This window comes from Macaca fascicularis, chromosome 5 (assembly GCF_037993035.2).
Source record: "Macaca fascicularis isolate 582-1 chromosome 5, T2T-MFA8v1.1".
Lineage (NCBI taxonomy): Eukaryota > Metazoa > Chordata > Mammalia > Primates > Cercopithecidae > Macaca > Macaca fascicularis.
Window position 1 is genome coordinate 24290255 of NC_088379.1, and position 23066 is coordinate 24313320.

The 23066-nt window shown below is 42.6% G+C and overlaps 1 long non-coding RNA gene and 1 other non-coding gene across 2 annotated transcripts in view; both read left to right on the forward strand.

Annotated features, from left to right (window-relative positions):
• Nucleotides 1–23066, forward strand: part of LOC123573553 (uncharacterized) — a 47819-nt gene that overhangs the window by 11257 nt on the left and 13496 nt on the right. The gene's annotated exons all lie outside the window — the stretch shown is intronic.
• Nucleotides 1139–1200, forward strand: LOC123573765 (U7 small nuclear RNA). Its single transcript, XR_006698499.1, has one exon. It is a non-coding gene; the product is annotated as a U7 small nuclear RNA (small nuclear RNA).

Sequence of the window (23066 nt, forward strand, 5' to 3'; positions counted from 1 at the left end):
ACCTTTCCTTCAAGTATTATTATTTATTTGAAAAACAAGGCATAAACATTACAAGATAACTAACACTATAAGCTAACATACATTAAGTAGCCTGCAGGAGTCCCTGTGCCACTGGTCTAAAATGATCAAAAGTGGTTTCATTGAATAAGGGGCACGTAAGCCAAAACTTTGAGGATTAGCTCAGTAGAGACAAGGGGAAATCAGCACTTCAAAGGAGGAAATGACTTCAGTTTGGAATCAGAAATAAAGATGTATTTCACAAAGATATGAGTCTAACTGGTTGGCCTTAAATCATAGGGGGGAAAGCTACAAAGTAAAACTAGAGCCTTATGTCAAAAGGCTTCCCTTGCCAGTCTGAAGAATCTAGATTTTTTCTGTAAGCCCTGAATTTTCACCTGAGCTTATCCTCCCAACCCCCCGTGGATGTCCTCCGGTCACTCAGGCTACTTAGTCTCAACAAATACTCTACTGTACCCTCAAATCTGAATCGAAAGATAGCCAGAAGAAACTATCCAGAATAAAGCATAGCAGTTAAAAATGAAGATGGAAATATAGAAGAGAGTGTAAGAGAATAAAAACATATGGAACACAGATGAAACAATGGAAGCCAGAAGGCAATGAACTAAGAAAAGTGCTGAAATAAATAACTGCCAATTTAGAATTCACTATGCTGGGACATATCTTGCACAAATGGAAAAAAAAAAAAGCATGCTTTCAAAGCATGGAAAGGTGTATGATATGGTCTGAATGTTGGTGTCACCCCAAAATTTATATGTTGAACTCTTAACCATCGGTATCTTAGAATGTGACTGTATATAGAGATACAGCCTTTAAAGAGGTAATTACGGTAAAACGAGGTCCTAAGCGTGGGTTCCTAATCCAATATAACTGGTATCTTTATAAGAGGAGATTAGACACAGACACACACAAAGGAAAGACCACGAAGACAGAAAGAGAAGACAGCCATATACAAGCCAAGGAAAGAGGCCTCAGAAGAAGTCAAACCTGCTGATACCTTGATTTCAGACTAATCTCTAGAACTATGAAGAAATGAATTTCTATTGTTTAAGCCATCCAGTCTTGTTAGGCAGCCCTAGCAAATTAATACACAGACAAACTCCAATTGAAAAATGTTATAGGGTGTTACAGCTCTTTCAGAATTTGTCTAGTAGGCTTTCCAGTTTATGCCGAAGAGCCCCTTTAAAAAAAAATGCTCTAGAAAATACCTGGCTATTTATACCTGACTAGTATGTCTCAAAACTGTCATAGTCATGGAAAACAAGAAAAGACTGAGAAGTTATTACAGACCAAAGGAAACTAATGAGACATAATAACTAAATGTAATGCAGTATCCTGGATTGGATCCTGAAGCAGAAAGAAAATATGAGTGGAGAAATACAAATAAAATCTGAAGTATGTTCAAGAGTGTGTAACTATGTTGAGTTCTTAGTTTTCACAAATGTATTACAGTAAATACGATGTTAACATTAGAAAATAAATGAGTAAAGGATATATAGGAATCCTCTGCTCTGTCTCTGTAAATCAAAAAATATTTCAAAATTAAAAGTTTAGAGACATTTTCAGGCAAAAACAGAATTTTCACCAGCAGAACTCCACTAAAGAAATACTAAAAGGTATTCTTAAGCCAAAAGAAAAATGGTTCCATGTGAAATACCAGAATATCAAAGGCTGGCCACTGTGGCCCATGCCTGTAATCCCAGCACTTTGGGAGGCCAAGGTGGGTGGATCATTTGAGCCCAGGAGTTCAAGACCAGCCTGGGCAAAATGGCAAAAACCCATCTCTACCAAAAATACAAAAATTAGTCAGGCATGGTGGTGCACTTCTGTGGTCCCAGCTACTTGGGAGGTTGAGGTGGGAGGATTGCTTGAGCCCAGGAGGTCGAGGCTGCAGTGAGCCATGATCATGCCATTGCACTCCAGCCTGGATGACAAAGTGAGACCTGTCTCAAAACAAACAAACAAAAAACCCAAAAAGCAAAAAACAACAACAACAACAACAAAAACCCAAAATATCAACAATGCAGGATGGGATGAAGAACAATAAAAATAGTAAGTATGTGGGTGAGGCTGGGTGCAGTGGCTCATACCTGTAATCCCAGCACTTTAGGCGGCCAAGGTGGGCAGATCACTTGAGGTCAGGAGTTCCAGACCAGCCTGACCAACATGGTGAAACTCCATCTCTACTAAAAATAAAAAAATTAGCTGGGTGTGGTGCTGGGCACCTGTGGTTCCAGCTACTTGGAAGGCTGAGGCAGGAGAATTGCTTGAACCTGGGAGGTGGAGGTTGCAGTGAGCTGAGATGGTGCCACTGCACTCCAGTCTGGGTGACAGAGCAAGACTCCATTTCAAAAAATATGCATTAAATAAATAAATAAGTGGGCGAATCTAGATTAATATTACCTATATAAAAAATTACAGTAATGTGTTTTAGGGTTTAAAATATAGAGAAAGGACATTATTGGTATTTAAGTAGAGAGGAGCTAAAGAGAGTAAAGTGTTCTAAAGGCTTTCTAATCATAGAGTGGCTCATGGAGCTTATTAGAAGGCAGCATCTCAGAACTATCACTGAATCAGAATTTCTGTTTTAACAAAATCCTCTGTGATTCATATGCATATTAAGGTTTGGGAAGTATTGTTCCCAAAATGTGTGTATTATCTGAAAAGGGAGTAAAAGAACTAATTGATACTAGATTTTTGCATATCTAGAATTTATTTTGTAATCTCTATGGTAACCACTCAAGGAATGCTAAAAGATTGCATAATTTTCAGACACAAGGGGAGACTGAAAAAGTAAAAAATGATCAGCTGAAAATAAAGCAAGGAAAGAAAGAAAAAGAAACAGAACAGATTGAATACATAGAAACCAAATTAAATATAAGTAAGCAAAATATTCATATTAGAAGACAATGATTATCCGACTAGATTTTTAAAGACAAAAACAATTACATATACAAGATGATGTAAATGTGTATAGCAATTTACAATTTATAGTTTTTCACATATGCTAAGGCTAAGAAACATTAAGACTAGGTTATTAATAACCTGAAGAGCAGCGGGTTGTTCTATTAAGATCTTCTACAAAGTAACATAGAAATCCCAGGATGTTACCAATCTGGCAAATTACTTATATTCTTTAAAATGTCCCGGTGTGGTGGCTCACGCCTGTAATCCCAGCACTTTGGGAGGCTGAGGCAGGTGGATCACCTGAGGTCCGGAGTTCGAGACCAGCCTGGCCAACATAGTGAAACCCCATCTCTACCAAAAATACAAAAAATTAGCTGGGCGTGGTGGTGGGCGCCTATAATCCCAGCTACTCGGGAGGCTGGGACAGGAGAATCATTTGAACCCTGGGAGGCAGAGGTTGCAGTGAGCCGAGATCAAGCCATTGCACTCCAGCCTGGGGGACAAGGGCAAGACTCCGTCTCAAAAAACAAACAAACAAATAAAAACAAGTCTTCAATAAAACTATGGGAAAAACATTTTTATTACATATTGTTTTAACCAGGAATGTAACTAAAACAAAAGGCTACAGAAATATTGAAAGTTGAAAGTAAAATAATGGAAAAAGATGTAACATGCAAATACTAGCAAAAAGAAAGCTAACACAGCCAGGCGCGGTGGCTTACGCCTGTAATCCCAGCACTTTGGGAGGCCGAGGCGGGTGGATCACGAGGTCAGGAGTTCAAGACGAGCCTGGCCAAGATGGTGAAACCCCGTCTCCACTAAAATACAAAAAAAAAAAAAAAAAAAAAATTAGCCGGGCGTGGTGGCATGTGCCTGTAATCCCAGCTACTCCGGAGGCTGAGGCAGAGAATTGCTTAAACCTGGAGGGGTGGAGGTTGCAGTGAGCCGAGATTGCGCCACTGCACTCCAGCCTGGGCAACAGAGCAAGACTCTATCTCAAAAAAAAAAAAAAAAACTAACATAAATTATTAATTTTAGGCAAAGTAGACTTTAAGATAAATGACATTACTAACCATGAAAAATAATACTACATAATGACGAAAGGTTTAATTTACCATTATCAACTATTGTATGAGAAGATACAATAATTCTAAATTTGTATACACTTAGTAATATAGTTCCAAAATACATAAAGCAAAAAATGAAAAGTCTAAAAGGAAGAATAGACAAATCTGCAATCATAGTGGAATTTTATAAGGCACCTTTTAGAAACTGATAGAATATGTTAACGGACAAAATTAGTAAAGATATAGAAATACCATGTTTAGCAAACTTGACCTAATGTACATTCCTAGAACATTGTACCCAATAACTGCAGAGTGAATATTTTCAAGCTCACCGGGAATATGTACCAGAATTAACTATATGCTGTTTCATAACATAAAACAAGTCACAACAAATTTCAAAGCAGTGAAATCACATAAAGTACATCCTCTGACACAATGCACCTAAGCTAGAAATCAGTAACACAGGCAAGGCTTATTTAGAAATTAAGCAATATTCTAAATAATCCATAGGTCAAAGAAAATGTTACAATAAAAATTATAAAGTATTTTCAACTGAATGATAATGAAAATACCACACATCAAGACTTATGAGAGGCAGCCAAAATCATGCTTGTGGGAAACATAATTTTAAAAGCATGTAACAGAAAAGAAAAAAAAAAAAAAGCTAAACATTTATGAGTTAAGATTTTCATCTCAAGAGTTGGTAAAATAATGGAAAATATACACTGGGAAGTTTTAAAAAGAATGGAAAATAAACCCAGAGGAAATTAAATAAAACAAATAATAAAGATAAGATCAGAAATTAGGAAATAGAAAATGTCTCAGTCTGTTAGAGGCTGCTGTGACAATATATCATAAACTGAGTGGCTGATGAATAACAGAAATGTATTTCTCACTGTTACTGAGGCTCAGAAGTCCAAGATCAAGTCCCTGGCAGAGTCCGTGTCTGATGAAGGCCACTTCCTGGTTCATAAAGGGTCATCTTCTCTCTGTATCCTCACATGGCAGAAAGGGAGAGGAATCTCTCTGGGATCTCTTTTCTAAGGGCACTAATCCCATTCATGAGAGGTCAGCCCCTCTGACCTGCTCACTTCTCAAAGACTCCACCTCCTAATACCATCACTTTGGAGGTTAGGATTTCACATACGAGTTTGGGAGAGACATATTCAGACCATAGCAGAAAACAAGGAGAGAATTAGTAAAGCTGGGTTCTGTGAAGAGACTAAGGGTGAGGTGGGAAGCGGGGTATAATCCCAGGGGCCAGAAAAACTGGAAGAGGAAAATGTGGGGAGAGGTGCATACAGTTGCAAGTGAATAGAGAGGGAGAAGGGGCCAGATTTTCTGGCACTGTCACCTAGGCTGGAGTGCAGTGGTAAGATCTTTGGTTCAATGCAACCTCTGCCTCCCAGGCTCAGGTGATCCTCCCACCTCAACCTCTCCAGTAGCTAGGACTACCAGCATGCACCACCATGCCCGGCTAATTTTTGCATTTTTTTGTAGAGATGGGGTTTCACCATGTTGCCTAGGCTCTTCTTGAACTCCTGGCCTCAAGCGTTCCTCCCACCTCAGCCTCCCAAAGTTCTAGGTTTACGGGCATGAGCCACCATGCCTGGCTGCCAGATTTTCATTAGGGATTTTGAAATGAAACACTTTGCAGCTAGAGGAAACCCCCACTTCCAGCTTCCTATGAAATACTTAGTAAGGCCGGGCGCGGTGGCTCACACCTGTAATACCAGCACTTTGGGAGGCCCAGACGGGCAGATCACGAGGTCAGGAGATCCAGACCATCCTGGCTAATACGGTGAAACCCCGTCTCTACTAAAAATACATTTAAAAAAATGAGCCGGGCGCGGTGGCGGGCGCCTGTAGTCCCAGCTACACGGGAGGCTGAGGCAGGAGAATGGCGTGAACCTGCGAAGCGGAGCTTGCAGTGAGTGGAGATCACGCCACTGCACTCCAGCCTGGGGGACAGAGCAAGACTCCATCTCAAAAAAAAAAAGAAATACTTAGTAAGGCAGACTTGTCTTGTGAATCCAGTCTGGGGTTGGATCTATTTGGAGCAGGCCTTAAAGCATTAAATCCTGTTATAAGGGTGGGTGTAGAGTGAAATAAAGGCAGCTCAAAAGTACCTGGTCCCCTGTGATTTACTCTAATATGAGCTAACACTGAGCTCGTGTGCCAGGCATTGCTACGAGGACTTCCCTTGCAGGAGTTCATACAATCCTCCCAGCAATCCCACAAGGTAGGTACTATTATCATCACACTAATTTACAACTAAAGAAGCCAAGCCTCAGAGAAGCCAGGTGAGATTATACCTATAGTCAAGAGAAATAGGATCCGGATGAGGCTGCCTGGCTCCAGAGACTGTGCTTAACCACTCCTTGATACTGTCAGATTCAAGAGGCATTTCATGTTCTAGACTTGAGGCAGGTAAATATGCAGCCTCTATCTACTAGGAGTGGATGGCATTACAAGAATATAGCCACAGGGGAGAAAAGGTAGGTTGCCAAGAGGCATATTATTAAGTCATAAGGCCCATTAACCCCCCTATGGTGGTTAACCCCCACCCCTGCCTTCTTGGTGCTAGGATTCCTCACTGCTGAGCCCCAAACAGCATCTGAAAAAGCAGAGGGCGTCATTAACTCCTCCGCTTCACTACCACTCACATCTCAGCTATCAGCAAATCTCATGTCCCCCACCTCCCCCTCTCCACTCCCCACCACCTAGTCCAGGCTTCTGTCTGCTCCTCTTGGACAAGTGCAATGCCCTCTGCATCCTCTTTGCCATCATCCCCTCATTCCAGTCCACTCCTCACTCAGTCGTGAGAATTCCTTGAGTAGACATCTTCCTCCCTTCTCCAACGGTTCCCATCACACTAAGCATACGATCGTAACTCCTTTCCTTGACCTATAAAGCCCTGCAAGGTCTGGCCCCACTGATCTCGAGGATCAGCCTCCCTCTGGCCAATGGGCTTCCATCCTGAGCGCCTCCTTGCAGACCTGCAATACACCAACGTTTTCTTTTCCCACCTTCATATATGCTGTGCCTTCTGTCCCAAATGTTCTCTTCATTTTGCATGGCAGCTTTCTCCTTTTCCTTCAGTGTAAACGTCACCTTCTCTGAGAAGCCTTCCCTTTCTACTTCGTCTAAGTAGGAACCTAGTTTTGAGGAAATGCCCTATATATTCACTTTAATTTTTTTTTTGTTTGTTTGTTTTGTTTTGTTTTTTTTGAGACATAGTCTCACCCTGGCACCCAGGCTGGACTGCAGTGGTGCAATCTCAGCTCACTGCAACCTCTGTCTCCTGGGTTTAAGCGATTCTTCTGCCTCGGCCTCCCGAGTAGCTGGGATTATAGGTGCCCTCCACCACGCCAGGCTAATTTTTGTGTACTTAGTAGAGGGGTTTCACCATGTTGGTCAGGCTGGTTTTGAACTCCTACTTCTGGCGATCCTCCCGCTTCAACCTCCCAGAATGCTGGGATTACAAGCGTGAGCCACCGCACCCAGCACCCACTTTAAATTATTTTATGAGTTGATCGCTTGTGTAATGTCTGGATTGGAAGCCTCTGGAAGACAGGAACCCTATTCACCTACTCTTCTGAGCACTTAGCACAGTGCCTGGCACATAGTAAGCATTCACAGATTTGGATGGATAAATGATAATAATGGATCCCAAGGGTTGCTTTTCTTTTGATGGTTACTAAATGAACCCAGATGTGGAGACAGGAGAGAGAGAGAGCAGGGACCAGCAACAAATAGGCAACATCTCGTATTTTGAGAGTATTTTAAATTGAAAAGGAGATGTTTTCCAATGGTGGATGCAAATAGACAAATAATGACCACATTGCTTTACCATTCCACCTGCGTTTGTTTTACAATGTTTAGGGTAGAGGAAATGACAAGTCTCTTAAGAGGCATGGCAGGATCTGACTGTCATCAACCTCATTAATGAGGCCTCTTAAACAACTTGAAGCGAAATAACTTCCCTACCAAAGCCGCTTCAAAGAGCAGTTGGAAGTGGAGAGTGAGGGAGTAATAGAATCAGTAACTAGGTTGCTGAGAGAAGTCTCCTGTGATTAGAAAAAGAAAAAAAATGTAGTAATTATATTCTGTGGAGACTAAGAGAACTCAGAAACCATGGTCTTGCCTTCGTCTTTATTTCTAATGGAGAGAGATGAAATAAAATCTGTGGATGTAGCAGAAGGTAATTTAAGGCCTTCCCTGGGATGAGTAAAGCATCCTGTCCCCAGAGGGAGGAGAGGTAGGTAGAGAAAGCTTCCTCCAAGCACTAAAACTGCTGAAATAGTTATAATTTCCGGTAAAAGCAGGAGCAAGAGAAAAGCTGCAGGAGATCCGTTGGGAGTCCGTGAACAGGGCTGGAGCCTGGAGCTTGCTGCCACTTGAAACAGAGTGAGGGAGAGCTTCATGGGCCTTTGACTTGGAGAGATAGCAGCTGTGGGGAGGATCAAGTACTGGTGGGGAGTGCAGTCTCTGGAATCAGACAGATGGAGTTCCAAGCCTGGCTCCCCTTCTTCCTCCAGCATAGGTTTGTGCAAAATATCCCACGCCTCTAGGCTTCAGCTGATTCTTCTATGAAAGGGGTTAATAATAAAGAGGGAAGGCAATGACCACGTGGTAGGGAGGGTCAAATGTGAGGGCTCGTGATCACAACTGGGACAGCTAGTCGTAGCCATGGTGGCGAATAAGCCACTTGATCCTAGATGTGTGGAGAGTGTGGACTGGCTCCCTCCAACTCATTCCAACCGACTATACCAGGGGCTACAAAACGACAAATTATATTATCCAGGCTCCCTCCCAACTAGCATTCCAGAAACAAATCAAGTTTGACCATTAGATTATACTCAACTGAGGCCTGGCGCGGTGGCTCAAGCCTGTAATCCCAGCACTTTGGGAGGCCGAGATGGGCGGATCACGAGGTTAGGAGATCGAGACCATCCTGGCTAACATGGTGAAACCCCATCTCTACTAAAAAATACAAAAAACTAGCCGGGCAAGGTGGTGGGCGCCTGTAGTCCCAGCTACTCGGGAGGCTGAGGCAGGAGAATGGCGTAAACCCGGGAGGCGGAGCTTGCAGTGAGCTGAGATCCGGCCACTGCACTCCAGCCTGGGCGACAGAGCGAGACTCCGTCTCAAAAAAAAAAAAAAAAAAAAAAAGATTATACTCAACTGAGATTTGGAAGGTGGATCTGGTGGAGGCCAACTTCCTGTTCCATGACAAGCCTTTGTTGTCATTGGCAAACGAGGTAGTAGGAACATGAGGCTTTTCAACCGTTCTGCATCCATTCTCCATCCAGTCATCTGCATGTCTAGAGGAAGCATGAGGAGCAGCGCTGTAACCAAATGCAGATCCGGTTGCTTGTTGCCTGCAGAGTTCAACAAGAGTGAGGTCTAGTGGAAAGAAAGTGACTTTATTAACCAAAACTAGTAATGGGGAAGTGGCTGGATTCCCATCCAAAGCGACCAATTCGAATTTGTGGGGAAAGACAAGGGGCAAGGGATTAAAAAGGGGAAACTTGATATGGAAGGCATGCAAGAATTGTGCTGAATACGGTGTCCGCGTGTCTCATTCCAGCGGCCATCTTGGGTCTCATTCTACCTGGAGCGTGGGCTGACATCATCTCCACAATGGCTGGGTGGTTCACTAGCCACCTTGAGATAATCTCTGGAATTTTGCAGCTGGGTCTCCAGGCTTGGCCTGCCCATCTCAAGATTAGCCCGAGGAACTTCTAAGAAGGCACATAATTAGATACTAGCCTACCGTTATCGAAATGTGGAGGGAGTGTATGCAGTGAGAAAGAGAAGGATGTGGAGTTTATTTTTTTGAAGGCTAAGGGAAAAGGCTTCTACGGTTTGCTTCAAGGTTACATCTTGAAACCCATTTTGAAGCCAGGCTGCTTGTTTAGTGTGGCTTCCTGATACAGGAACACAGTCTCACAGTTGAAATCAGTAGCCCTAGTGGTGGCCTCAGAGGTAGTAGCTCTTCTGGTGGGTCAGTTCTGCTTTTTTCTGGGAGTCATTTCTAGAAACCTAGTCTAAAGCCCATACCCTTAGACCTTCCAGTGATTTTGTAAACAGCCCATTCCCTGAATTAAATCCCTTGGAAGTTAAGACATCTTGAGGCATTTCTTTCTCCTGCCCTCAATCTTGACTCTTACTCCAGATTTTCGCTTTTTTTTCCTTCACAATCCACTGTATACCACATTTTTTTTTATAAGTGAGAATATTTTTTTCTAGAAAAAGCATCATTCACTTCACTTGGTTGTGTTACTTTTCCTGAATTATTTACATCAACGGAAAGACTGACCAGTTACCCCATCCTACATAATTAAACCTGAGGCATTGCCATTCCCTGGTGATAGCTGCACCAACTGCAACTGTAATGCTGGGCAGGGAATAATTAGAGTCAATAGAGCAACTTCACCATCTCAAGCCAATAAAGTGAAACCTGATACTGATGTTTTAATGGAATATTGAAAATGAAGAGTTGAGAGAAAATACTTTCTCCAGCATTGTCCAAGAGAGATAGGGCATTGATGACTCAATGAGTCTTCCTGCCAGTTTGGCAGATACAGCCTTTTAATTGAGAGTGACTCACCATGCCTCAGTGGTGACTGTATTCCTTAAAAATAGCAGCTCCCGTTGCATTGGACTTAAATCCTTTTTGCAAGGAGGCAGGAAATAAACTCACTCTGCAACCTTCTCATCTCAACTTAGTTTCCCTGTTGGTCATTCTGACCATCTGACATCTGTGCTGCTGTGGTTGTTACTTCTCTAAATCCATAGACGGTAATAAATTAGCATTCTAGTCTCTTTTTTTTTTAGCCTCTTGTGAGACTGATTACAATGATTCTGTTCAACAGAGCCTGATTATCTCTAAGAGAACTGAGAAAAATTTGTGACCCTAAAGATCTGAGTCCAAATCTAGTCGTAGACCCAGAAACCCATGAACCCTGAGATCTTCTTCTACCCCTAAAGCCTGATTTGCTGTCCCAACAAGTGGGCAAGCACACACTCTCTGGCCAATTCTTCATTGTCTGCATGTGGGTCATTTGTAACCATTTGTTTTCAATTATAAGACTACTTGAAAAGGCCGGCCTCTTGAGTTCAAGAAATATGAGTTCAAATCTTGGCTATGCAGCTTCCTAGCTGTGTGATCTTGGACAAGTTACTTCACCTTTCTGTGCTTCATTTTCCTCATCTGTAAGGAGTCAGTAAGAAAACCCACCTGACATGGAATTAAAAATATATAAAGTAACTAGCATAAATAAATAATAGTGGCCAGGCGTGGCGGCTCACACTTGTAATCCCACCACTTTGCGAGGCTGAGGCAGGAGAATCACCAGGAGTTCAAGATCAGCCTGGGCAACATAGTGAAAGACCATCTCTACAAAAAATAAAAGATTAGCCAAGCGTGGTGGCACATCCCTGTAGTCCCAGCTACTCTGGAGGCTGAGGTGGGAGGATCACTGTAGCCCAGGAGTTCAAGGCTGCCGTGAGCCATGATCGCGCCGCTGCACTCCAGAGCCTGGGCAAAAGAAGGACCCTGTCTCAAAAAAAAAAAAAAAAAAAAAAAAAAAGTAGACCAGGGCTCTGTCCAAAGAGAGGTAGAAAAGGGGTTCCAGGATGAGGAAAGTGTAGGAGGAATAGGGTGGCGATAAAAAGAAGCCTGATAGGCCTTTAAGGCCAATTTCAACTCAAATAGTCTGATTGCAAAAGCAGCCACAAATGCTTCCTGCTCCCAGCATCCATGCCCTTAGGCAGTCCTGTCTCACTCTGACTCCGGACTTGGTTATGCAACTCTCTGTGACCAGTGGGATGGCCAGAGTAGCAACTGCGATTCAGGTAGAAGCATCCAAAGGGCTTGCACATCTGGGCTGACTCCAAGGGTGTGCAGTCATCCCTCCGTATCCATGGGCGATTGGTTCCAGGACCTCCCAAAGTCAGTGGACTCTCTGTTCTCTTATATAAAATGCTGCAGTGTTTCCATATAACCTATGCACATCCTTTTGCATCCTTTAAATCATTTCTAGATTGGTTATGTTACCTAATGCAATGTAAATGCTCTGTAAATAGTTGTTATATAAAATTGTTTGGGAATAATGACAAGAAAAAAATGTATACGGGTTCAGTACAGACTCAGTTTTTTTCCTGAGTATTTTCTATCTGCAGTTGGTTGAAACCAGAGATGCGGAACGCATGGATACGGAGGGCTGACGGTACTTGGCACATTTCTGTCACCATGTGAACAAGCCTGCTCTAGCCAGGTGATGCTGAGAAACACGTGGCCCAGTCCTCTCCAACATCCCAGTCAACAGCCGGCACTGCCAGAGACACGGCAATCCAGCTCTCTGTAGCTGCCCATAGATTCACATGCAAGCCCAGTCAAGACCAGTAGAATAGCCCAGCTGAGCCCTGTTCAAACTGTAACGCATAGAACTGTGACCAAAATAAATGGTAGTCATTTTAAGCCATTACATTTTGGGATAGGTTGTGAAAGAAGTGAAAGCTTGCTGAAAATGGGGGGGGTGGGCATTAGAAGTGGGGGCAGATGAGTGACATAGGCAGGTATGAAATGCCATCCGGATGGATGTACATTTAGGAAACTGGAGCATTGTAAATATTTGATTAAGCAAAATAATTATTTGCATAAATTTGCTTCAAGATAAATAGGTCGAGCTCCCCCTCCTTTTTCCCTTCTTTTTTTTTACTCTCCTTTTCCCTTCTTCCTTCCTCTATCCCTCCTCCTCACAGAAAATAATAATAATAATAAATAAATAGATAAATAGATTGACGAGTGATTACTGCCTGCAAAAGGTAGTGATTTGTGATGTCTTACAGCCTTGTAGCTCTAGGTGCTGTCTGTGGACCGGAGGCATCAGCATCACCTGGAGCTTACTGGAAACATGGAAGCCCCACTCCAGATCTAGTGATCGTAATAGGAATTTCAACATCCCCAGGTATTTCTCTGGCATGATCACAGTTTGAGAGGCACTGTCCCACCCTAAAAACAGAATCCACATTGAGCACTCACCTCATTCTTTCTACTCTGCTTAGATTTTTTTTAAAAACTTCTTTAGCTGCTTCAACATCCCTTCCTTTCCACCTGCTCCCTACCGTTGCATTACTAAAACAAACAAACAAACAAAAGCCACCCTTATCCTTTGAATTGTATCATCACAAAACTCTGTGTGTGTGTGTGTGCGTGTGTGTGTGTGTATGTGTGTGTTTTCTTGGGAACTTTGAGTAGACCCCAGTAAATAAAAATTGCTTTTCCCATCCAGGTTTTGAACCAATTAAGAAATAAGACAAATGATGACACAGATAGAAGCCAAGATATCATCTTTATCACTGTTAAAGTCTAAGTTAGAGACATTGCCAAATGAGCTTCCTCTATAGCAGTTAGAATTAGCCAGATTTATCCATTACCAGTTGTGGCCCAGGGCAGTCTCACCCCTGCCTTCCCCAAAAAGAAGGAAGAAAAAAGGACTGGTTGGGGGAAAGGATGGGAGTAAGAGATGGACTGGAGAGAGCCGGGAGAGTAGCCTCTGCATAAGAGGAATCTCTAAGAGTGGAGAAAGGCTTGTGTGGTGGTGGTAATGAGACAGATATGTTCTATAAAATGCAGTCGTCATCATCATCATCTAGAAATGTCTTAAAATCTAAATGGTTTAGAAATGCTCTTTAATTATGACTGATTGATGATATCATCTGTTAAAATGAAAATACACATTGTATAGTGTAATTTTTAAAAAATGATATTAGGTTTAGGTTCAAAGTTGATGATAACAAAGAACATGTTTGAAAGTTTATGGTTTTGGGGTTTTTTTGTTTTTGTTTTTGTTTTTTTGAGACAGGGTCTCACTTTGTCACCCAGTTTGGAGTGCAGTGGCATCATCTTGGCTCACTGAAACCTCAATGACCTGGGTTCAAGTCATCCTCCTGCCTCAGCCCCACAAGTAGCTGGGACTATAGGTGCAAGCCATTATGACCAGCTAATTTTTTGTATTTTTAGTAAAGACAAGGTTTGTCATGTTGCCCAGGCTGGTCTTGAACTCCTGAGCTCAAGCAATCTACTCACCTCAGCTTCCCAAAGTGCTGGGATTTCAGGCGTGAGCCACCACACCTAGCTGGTTTGAAAGTTTATGACAAGAATACTGCAAAAGAAAAAAAAAAAGAAAAAATGCTTGCCAGACAGAACATCTTCCTTGGACTCTTCTGTGAATGAAATAAATGAACCTCTGTTATGTTTCAGCCACTAAACAAATATTTCTGCGGTGATGCAGAATAGATGTTGCTGAAAAACACACACTCAGCAAAAGCGAACATTAAAAAGACTGCTTTCAGGAATATTAGGATTATAGTCAGACCACTAAAAATTTATGCAACTTTGTAACTACAGCACTAACTAAACAGTAATTGGTACCTTGAGAGACAACTTGGACAGTCCAGGCAGGAAGCTCAACATGGTTGGAAGTTGCCTCAAGGCTTTAAAATGCTATTAAAAATAATTGTGGAATATCACAGAGATGAAGAACAGATTAGCCATTGCTGGGGTTAGGGATGGGTGGAAGGGGCTAGGTATGGCTGTGAAGGGAGGGAGCCTTGTGGTAATGGAACAATTCTGTAGCTCGGCTGTGGTAGTGGCTGTACTAATGTATACATGTGACACAGTTGCACAGAGCTGCACACACACACACACACACACACACAGTGTATATAAAAATGGTGAAATCTGAATACACTCTGTAGATTCTACCAATAAGCAGTGTCAATTTCCTGGCTTTGTTCCTGTGCTGTAGTCGTGCCAGAGGTTACCATTCGGGCAGCTAGGTGCAGGGTATGTGGAATACATATATATAGCAATTTCCAGCAAAACTATAAATTTTTCAAAAATCAAAAACTAAAAGAAATTGGCCAGGTGCAGTGGCTCACACCTGTAATCCCAGCACTTTGGGAGGCCCAGATGGGCGGATCACCCGAGGTCAGGAGTTTGAGACCAGCCTGGCCAATATAGTGAAACCCCATCTCTAATAAAAATACAAAAAATTAGCTGAGCGTGGTGGTGGGTACCTGTAATCCCAGCTATTCGGAAGGCTGAGGTGGGAGAATCACTTGAAACCAGGAGGTGGAGGTTGCAGTGGGCCGAGATCACACCACTGCACCCCAACCTGGGTGACAGAGCAAGACCCTGTCTCAAAAAAAAAAAAAAAAAAAAAAAAAGTTTAAAAAACGTACTGGGCAGAAGTGCTATCTTGGTTGTAGAATCAATGCAAATAGAAAAGGAGCCCTGAGCCAGTGGCACTGTATCTAGCCAGCCAGAAAAGGAATTGCAACCTGCCCTGGGCAGGGCATCTACCTGTTTAAAAAGTATGCCCAACATGTTGCACTTATTTTTATTTTCTCAACATATACCAGAAATAGTTCTTGCCTGTGTACCAGCCAACCTAAGGATATTCTCCCCCCTTTCTGTTGAAGGTTATAATTCTATTCTCACTACTCAAGCTCCTCTTCTTTTAATGTATGTTAGCATTTTGAATTTGATGTGTTCTCTTTATTCAGGATCTACGTAGCCATTTGGAAAGGTATACTTAATTGCAAGTGGGACTTTTTCCAAATATAAGCCATAATATATGTAAGACTCAGAGAGTCTTCTGGGAAGATTAGAATCATGTGAACAGACCTCCCTTTTGTGGAGATACTAAGGTGTATTTCTGGGAACTGGCTTCTGCAGACTGTTGATGTCCCTGTGTGTAAATGAATATGCAGGCTCAACAAAACTATAGTTGGTGACTGCAAAGCCCTCAACTCAAAGGTCTTAGCCATCATTGCAGAGGAATCACCAGGGGCATTTGTTTAAAATGTACATTACCTGATCTTTTCCCCGAGTTTCTGAATCTGTTGGTCTGGGAACAAGGTCCAGGAATCTGCAGTGTCACATGCACCCAGGACATGTTGACACTGTCTCTCTGAGGACTGCTCTTTGAAAAACAGGCTTCTATCTCAACAAGAAGGAGGCTGGCCCACTAGCTTTTAAGTATTTCGCTGACTTCCTGCTGAAATAGTGCAATGTGGTTAACAGCGAGCTTTGGAAGAGATGAGTAAAGGTGATGCTTCAAAGACATGCTGAGCAAACTGAAAAGCAAGTTAAAGCACCATGACATTGCTTCTAGAAGCCGAGGATTGACAGCAGCTGACAGTCGTGCTGGTACCAGTGTCACCTTTGAATACAAAGAACATTGGGTATTTTGACTTATTTCAGCAGGGATAAAATGTTAGGGAGGAAAATATTCCCCTAACTGGCTTCCTCCTCTGAAACATCAATGTAGAATGATAATGCCTTCTACTCCTGTATCAGCTTTCCAATCACCAACTTATTTGAAGGCATCACAAGAGAGATCTTTTAAATCATCTACCCTTAGGCAAATAGTACATTTCTTGAAATTCCTTGAATGTTGAAAAATGTACTTTTGAAAAAGACATTCCAAGTTCTTTATAGCTCAGAAACATTTCCTTCTTAGGATGCTAGGAGACGTCCAGGTGAAGTAAAAGTGAACACAGGAGGAGGCAAAAAGCTGGTTGGCAAATTTTTCAGAAATCCAGGAAAATTCTATGCCCACGTGACTCTGTGTTGCATTTGAATTTATAAAAATCATGAGATCTGTGTCTTTCCAAACACTGCTTCAACCGTTCAGTGAAAAACATCCTTCTTGCACTCTTGGAGACACTGAGTTCTGCCTGGTCCATTTTTAGGACTTGCATTTGGAAGTCCTTTGCCTCAAGGACTAGAGTTCATTGTTTTTGTATATTCAACATTTAGTATATCATCCAATGTGTGAAAGATATTCAATAGTGTTGACACATTGAGAGGTCTCTTCTAGATGGCACTAAGGGGAACTTAGAATGGGGTGGAAGGAGGAAAAGGAAAGGTTATCGCCAGACCCCTTCTCTCTTTTTGCTTTGAAATTCATGGTACTCAATCATTGGTTCACATCCAAAGAGTTAACTGAACTAGATGAGGTGGTGTGTAACTTCTGCAGGTCAGAGGGAAGAGAAGAGAGGAAGAGCTAACAAGCATTAAAAAAAAAAAGAAGCTGAAACTTATAGTCTCAGCTGCTCTGAAGGCTGAGACAGGAAGATCCCTTGAGCCCAGGAGATCAAGTATAGCCTAGGCAATATAGCGAGCCTTTGTCTCTAAAAAAGTTTTTTTGTAGTTTTTTAAAAAGAAAGAAAAAGGATGGGCGCTGTGACTCAGGCCTGTAATCCCAGCACTTTGGGAGGCCGAGGCGGGCAGATCACAAGGTCAGGAGATCGAGACCATCCTGGCTAACACAGTGAAACCCCGTCTCTACTACAAATACAAAAAATTAGCCGGGCAAGGTGGCGGGCGCCTGTAGTCCCAGCTACTCGGGAGGCTGAGGCAGGAGAATGGCGTGAACCCAGGAGGCGGAGCTTGCAGTGAGCTGAGATCGCGCCACTGCACTCCAACCTGGGTGACAGAGCGAGACTCTGTCTCAAAAGAAAGAAAGGAAAAAAAAAAAAGAGCTAGAGCTCTTCAACAAGTAAGACCCAATGTCAAGGTAGGCCACTCTAATTAGATATTTGGATCAAATATAATTTAAAGTTAACAATAATTACTGCACCAGACCCTTTATTTGAATTATTGCATTTAATCCATACAACAAACCTATGAAAAGAAATAATCTGTAAGAGGCTTATTGCAGTGCCAGTCACTATCACCTTGTGGATACCCAAATAATCGTGTCTTAGTAAATGAAGGAATGAGTGAGGAAATCTTCACCTTTGCAGGTAAAGAAACTGAGGCTCAGAGAGGGAAGGGAGCTGTATTTGAATAGCCATTCTATATTTTCAATGTGCTAATAATAAATGTGGTTCCATGTAATCAAGTTTATTAACTGTGCTGATGCATGTTATTCTGCTCAGTGTGACCGCCAACGTCTATCAGTTGTGAATCTTAACAACCAGTAGGTGGCGTCCCCGTGCAATATTAATACTCAATGCTCATCCAGTAGCAGCCCCTTCCAAATTGAGGAAATAAGACTCCTCTGGAGCACTTCAAAATAGTAATGTATAACTAAGATAAAATGATCATTGAAAACTCTTGGAATTTCATCCCAATGGCTTTTATAAATGTATTTTCAGCAACGGAGTGAATTGTGCTACCACTCCCCCACAAAAATATGGTCACCCCAATCTCTAGAGCCTAGGAATGTGACTCTATTTGAAAAAAGAGTCTGTGTGGATGTAATTAAGTATCACAACATGAGATCATTCTGGATTACCTAGGTCATTACCTAAATCCAATGGCGTATCCTTATTGAGAGCAGAAGAGGAGAAGGTCATGTGAAGACAAAGGTAAAGAGTGGCAGCCACATACCAAAGGATGTCTGGAGCCACCAAATAAGTAAAACTGTTTCAAAAGCAAGGCAGATTGCTTAATAAAATCATGATGTTTCAGTAGGGCATACTGACTCACACCTGTCATCCCAGCACTTTGGGAAGCCAAGGCAGGCGGATCCCAGGCCGGGAGTTCAAGACCAGCCTGGCCAACATGGTGAAACCCCATCTCTATTAAAAAAAAAAAGAGAAGTAAAAACATTTTAAAAATAACAATAAAATACACATGATGTTTCAAACTCAAGTACTTAACCAAAATATTCATCCTACATCCTATAGATCTTTGATGTGTATATTACTTTGAACATGAATGTTTGTATCATTTGTGTGACAGAATTATATTGGAGACTTGTAATTTGATTTCCCCAAAGATAACAAACCTTGTCTCTCTTCTAAGATCATACCACTCCCATACATCATTCAAGAACAATGAGACATTCAATTACCCATCACAACTTTTCCAAGTGCAGTATTAGAAGCAACCCAGGGACCACGGAGAGATAAATGTGCATTACAGGCATCTCTGAATAAGCCATTCTTGTCTCATTTATTATGACCTTGCATAGGCACTCATTCAAATACATTCAGCAAACACTTATAATGTACCAGCAGGTGCCAGGTGCTCTACTAGGTGCTGAGCAGTCAACAATGAATCGGATCTAGTTCTTGAAGTTTAGTTGAGAAAATCAAAGTCAGCTAGGAGAGAAGAACAAGGAGTCAGATATGGTGCATGTGACAAGTGAAAATGGGTAGGGGTGGTGGAAGCACACGTAGGAGGCAACCTTCACTCGGGACAAGAGCGGGAGGAGGAGGAGGAGATAGCACCCAGGCTGCATTTTGAAAGCACAGTTAGCAGAATAAGGGGCTGGGACACATGGTGGGAGGAAGCAGCAGGCAGGAGCATAGAGGTCTGGGAACCAGCCAGAGAGTCACTTTGTCTGGACTGGAGACTTAAATTGACGAAAGGCCGGAGAGGCAAACAGAGCCGTGATGGGGAAGGGCTTTGGTAAGGGGTCTGAATTTTCTCCTTAAAACAACAGAGCATCAGTAAAGGGCTTTATATAAGTTACTGAGCGATAGGACCAGATTGTTGTTTTGGAAACATGAATCTGCCAGTGTGTGATGCTGAAACAGGATATGGGGCAGGGGTAGCGAGAGAAACCAGGTAAGGAGTGTTGAGACCACCCATGCAGACATTAGGAAAGCCTGGCAGCTGCGGAGGGGTGAAGAAGAGGGGAGAGTCTGGAGAGGGTTGATCTGGTTAGGTTTTGTGTCCTCGCCCAAATCCCATGTTGACTTGCAATCCTCAGGTGTTTAGGGAGAGACCTGATGGGTACTGATTGGATTATGGGGGTGGTTTCCCCCATGCTGTTCTTGTGATAGTGAGTGAATTCTCATGAGATCTGATGGTTTTATAAATGGTAGTTTCTCTTGCACTGACACACCCTCTCTCTTGCCTGTTGCCTTGCAAGACATGCCTACTTCCCCTTCTGTCATGATCGTAAGTTTCCTGAGGCCTCCCAAGCCATAGGAAACTGTGAGTCAATTAAACCTCTTTCCTTTATAAATTACCCAGTCTTGGAAAGTTCTTTATAGCAGCGTGAAAACGGATTCATACAAGGGTATTAAGGGAATAGTTCTTAGGATTAGATATGGAGGTGGAGGAGGAAAAAGTAGAATGGAGGAGGAAAAAAATACCAGTTTTTGAACTCCTGAAAGAGTAAACCCTGGCTTTTTATTCATCTCTGTGCCAACCTTGACAAAGTAAGTCCTTAATTTGTTAGCAGTAGAATAGAATTTCCTGGTTTTCTGTTAGAAACTGAGTCTCTGAGTCGTTTCCACGGTGCTCCTGGAATACCCTTCACTTTCAAGTATATAAAGCTGTTAGGAGAGTGAATTTATGGCTCTCAGAAGGGCCTCCTGTTTTTGTTCATCTGCCCATTGAGCGGCTTCTTACTGAATTAATGGCCTGGTGCATGAATCACAGGGACTGCCAGTGCAGAATTGAGTGCTGACAGGCGGTTTCGGCTCTCTCATATCTCTGTTGCTGCCTTGAGCTCCACGCAAGGGTCAGCCATGGCTGAAGCCTTCCCCTGCATCCGTCCCTGCTCCCAGGCCTCTCACAGGCATCAATAGCATACACATTTATACTCATTCTGTGCAAAGGCCTCTGTTCACGTCTCTCTGCCTACAACCCCTGAAGAAATTCCTACAGCTCTACTGATTGAGGCCTTTTTAAATCATTTTTTTGACTGAATGACTGAGCAAAGGAAGCATTGCACTCATGAAGTGCTAGATAGGTGAGTAAGCAGACTTGCTTCCTGAGGCCAGAGTGCCTTCAATGTGTTTCAACAGAAAGGCACCCACAAGAGAAGGAAACCAGAAAACACAGGACTGAAATCTCCATAGGAGCAGCAGAGGTGGCGTTAGCAGATTGTCATTCAAGAGGCAGAGATGACTTGGGGCCTGGCTGGGCAGAGAAAGCCTCACAGAGGAAAATGGGTCCCTAAAGACAGTCAGGAGTTAGTCAAACATGGGAGGGAAGGTATACTATTGGCCTATTGCGCTGAAGGACTCCTTTTGTGGGTCTGCTCCTTGCACGGTATGATGTTCAGAATCCCTGAACCATGCCCACTAAGTGCAGCAGGTCCAAAACACCCCCTCCCTGGAGGGCTGTACTTCCCTGGGTGTGAATTACGGATGGATAGCAGAGAGGAGTGTGACCAAATGGAGAAGACTAAGGTGCAGGGAAGACACGCGAGGCTCATTTGCAGACTGCTGACAGAGCATCATGATCGTGGTAGAAGATGCACCAGGAAAACGATGTTTCAAACAGGCTGAAAATGAGGGCTATCTCTAAGTGCTCATCACAAAAACGTCCAGATGACTCCAAAGGATCGTGTTAACATGAATGTCAGGCCCAATGGAGAGATCAAAGGCATTAGCCAGGTGTTATGGTACATGCCTGTAGTCCCAGCTACTCCAGAGGCGGAGGTGGGAGGACCGCTTGAGCCCAGGCATTTGAGGCTGCAGTGAGCTATGATGGCACACTGCCCCTTAGCCTCGGTGACAGAATGAGATCCTGTCTCAAAAAAAAAAAAAAAAAAAAAAAACAAAAAAAAAACAGTCAAAGGAATGTGGTGAATATGATGTGAGCTTTGAACTTGGACCTAATTTGGAATACCACTTACCACTTACTAACTGTTTCCTTGGGCAAGTTATTTATGTTTTCTCAGCCGGTTTAATCATCTTCAAAATGAAGATCATACTTGCTCAAAGAGTTACTGGAATTTACATGAAGTGCCAGTTTGGATTACTTGTGTTCATGCTAATTGAGGGTGTTACACTTTTAAAGGACCACGAGAAAATGGGCAGGACTATTGTAGGACATTCAAGAGATCCACAAAAATATAAGATGATCTTTATTGAACTACATTATTCTACACCTACTCTGTGCTAAATGCTAATATTAATAACTTTATATTCAATTCTACTCTGAGGTAGCCTTTAATCACTTTGTAGAGGGGGTAAATTAGGCTCAAAAACGTTGCCTAATGTAGATAAAAATTAACCATTCCAATTCCTACCTCACATTACTAATAAACAGTGATTTGAGATAGATCATTCTTCTAAGTATAAAAACTAGAATTATAATGCTTCTAGAAAATAACATAGAACAATGTCTTTGCAACCTTGGAGTAAGCAAAGATTTCTTAGAACACAAAAGCACTAACTGTAAAACAAAATTGATACCCTAGACTCATCAAAATTAAAAACTTATGCTCATCCAGTAACACTTTTAAGAAAATGACTCTTTTGGCCGGGCGCGGTGGCTCACACCTGTAATCCCAGCACTTTGGGAGGCCGAGGCAGGCGGATCACGAGGTCAGGAGATCAAGACCATCCTGGCTAACACAATGAAACCCCGTCTCTACTAAAAATACAAAAATTAGCCTGGCGTGGTGGCAGGTGCCTGTAGTCCCAGCTACTCTGGAGGCCGAGGCAGGAGAATGGCGTGAACCCGGGAGGTGGAGCTTGCAGTGAGCCGAGATCGCGCCACTGCACTCCAGCCTGGGCGACAGAGCGAGACTCCGTCTCGAAAAAAAAAAAAAAAAAAAAAAAAAAATGACTCTTTTTAGAGAGGACACAAAAAGTATTAACCACTGAAGAAAAATATCCATCAGTAGGAAAATGGATAAATAAACAGTGATAGATGCATGGAACAGAATACCACTCAGCAGTTTAAAAATTGAAAGAAGAGGTCGAGGTGCAGTGACTCATGCCTGTAATCCCAGCACTTTGGGAGGCCAAGGTGGGCAGATCACGAGGTCAGGAGTTCAAGACCAGCCTGACCAACATGGTGAAACCCATTTCTACTAAAAATACAAAAATTAGCTGGGTGTGGTGACTTGTGCCTGTAATCCCAGCTACTCAGGAGGCTGAGGCAGGAGAATTGCTTGAACCTGGGAGGCGGAGGTTGCAGTGAGCTGAGCCTGGGTGACAGAGTAAGACTCTGTCTCAAAAAAAGAAAAAGAAAAAAGGACAAACCACTGTATTGATACATGCAATACTGTAGTTGAATCTTACTTCATAATGTTGAGGAGATAAAAAAAGGCCAAACTTACAAGAATTTATACT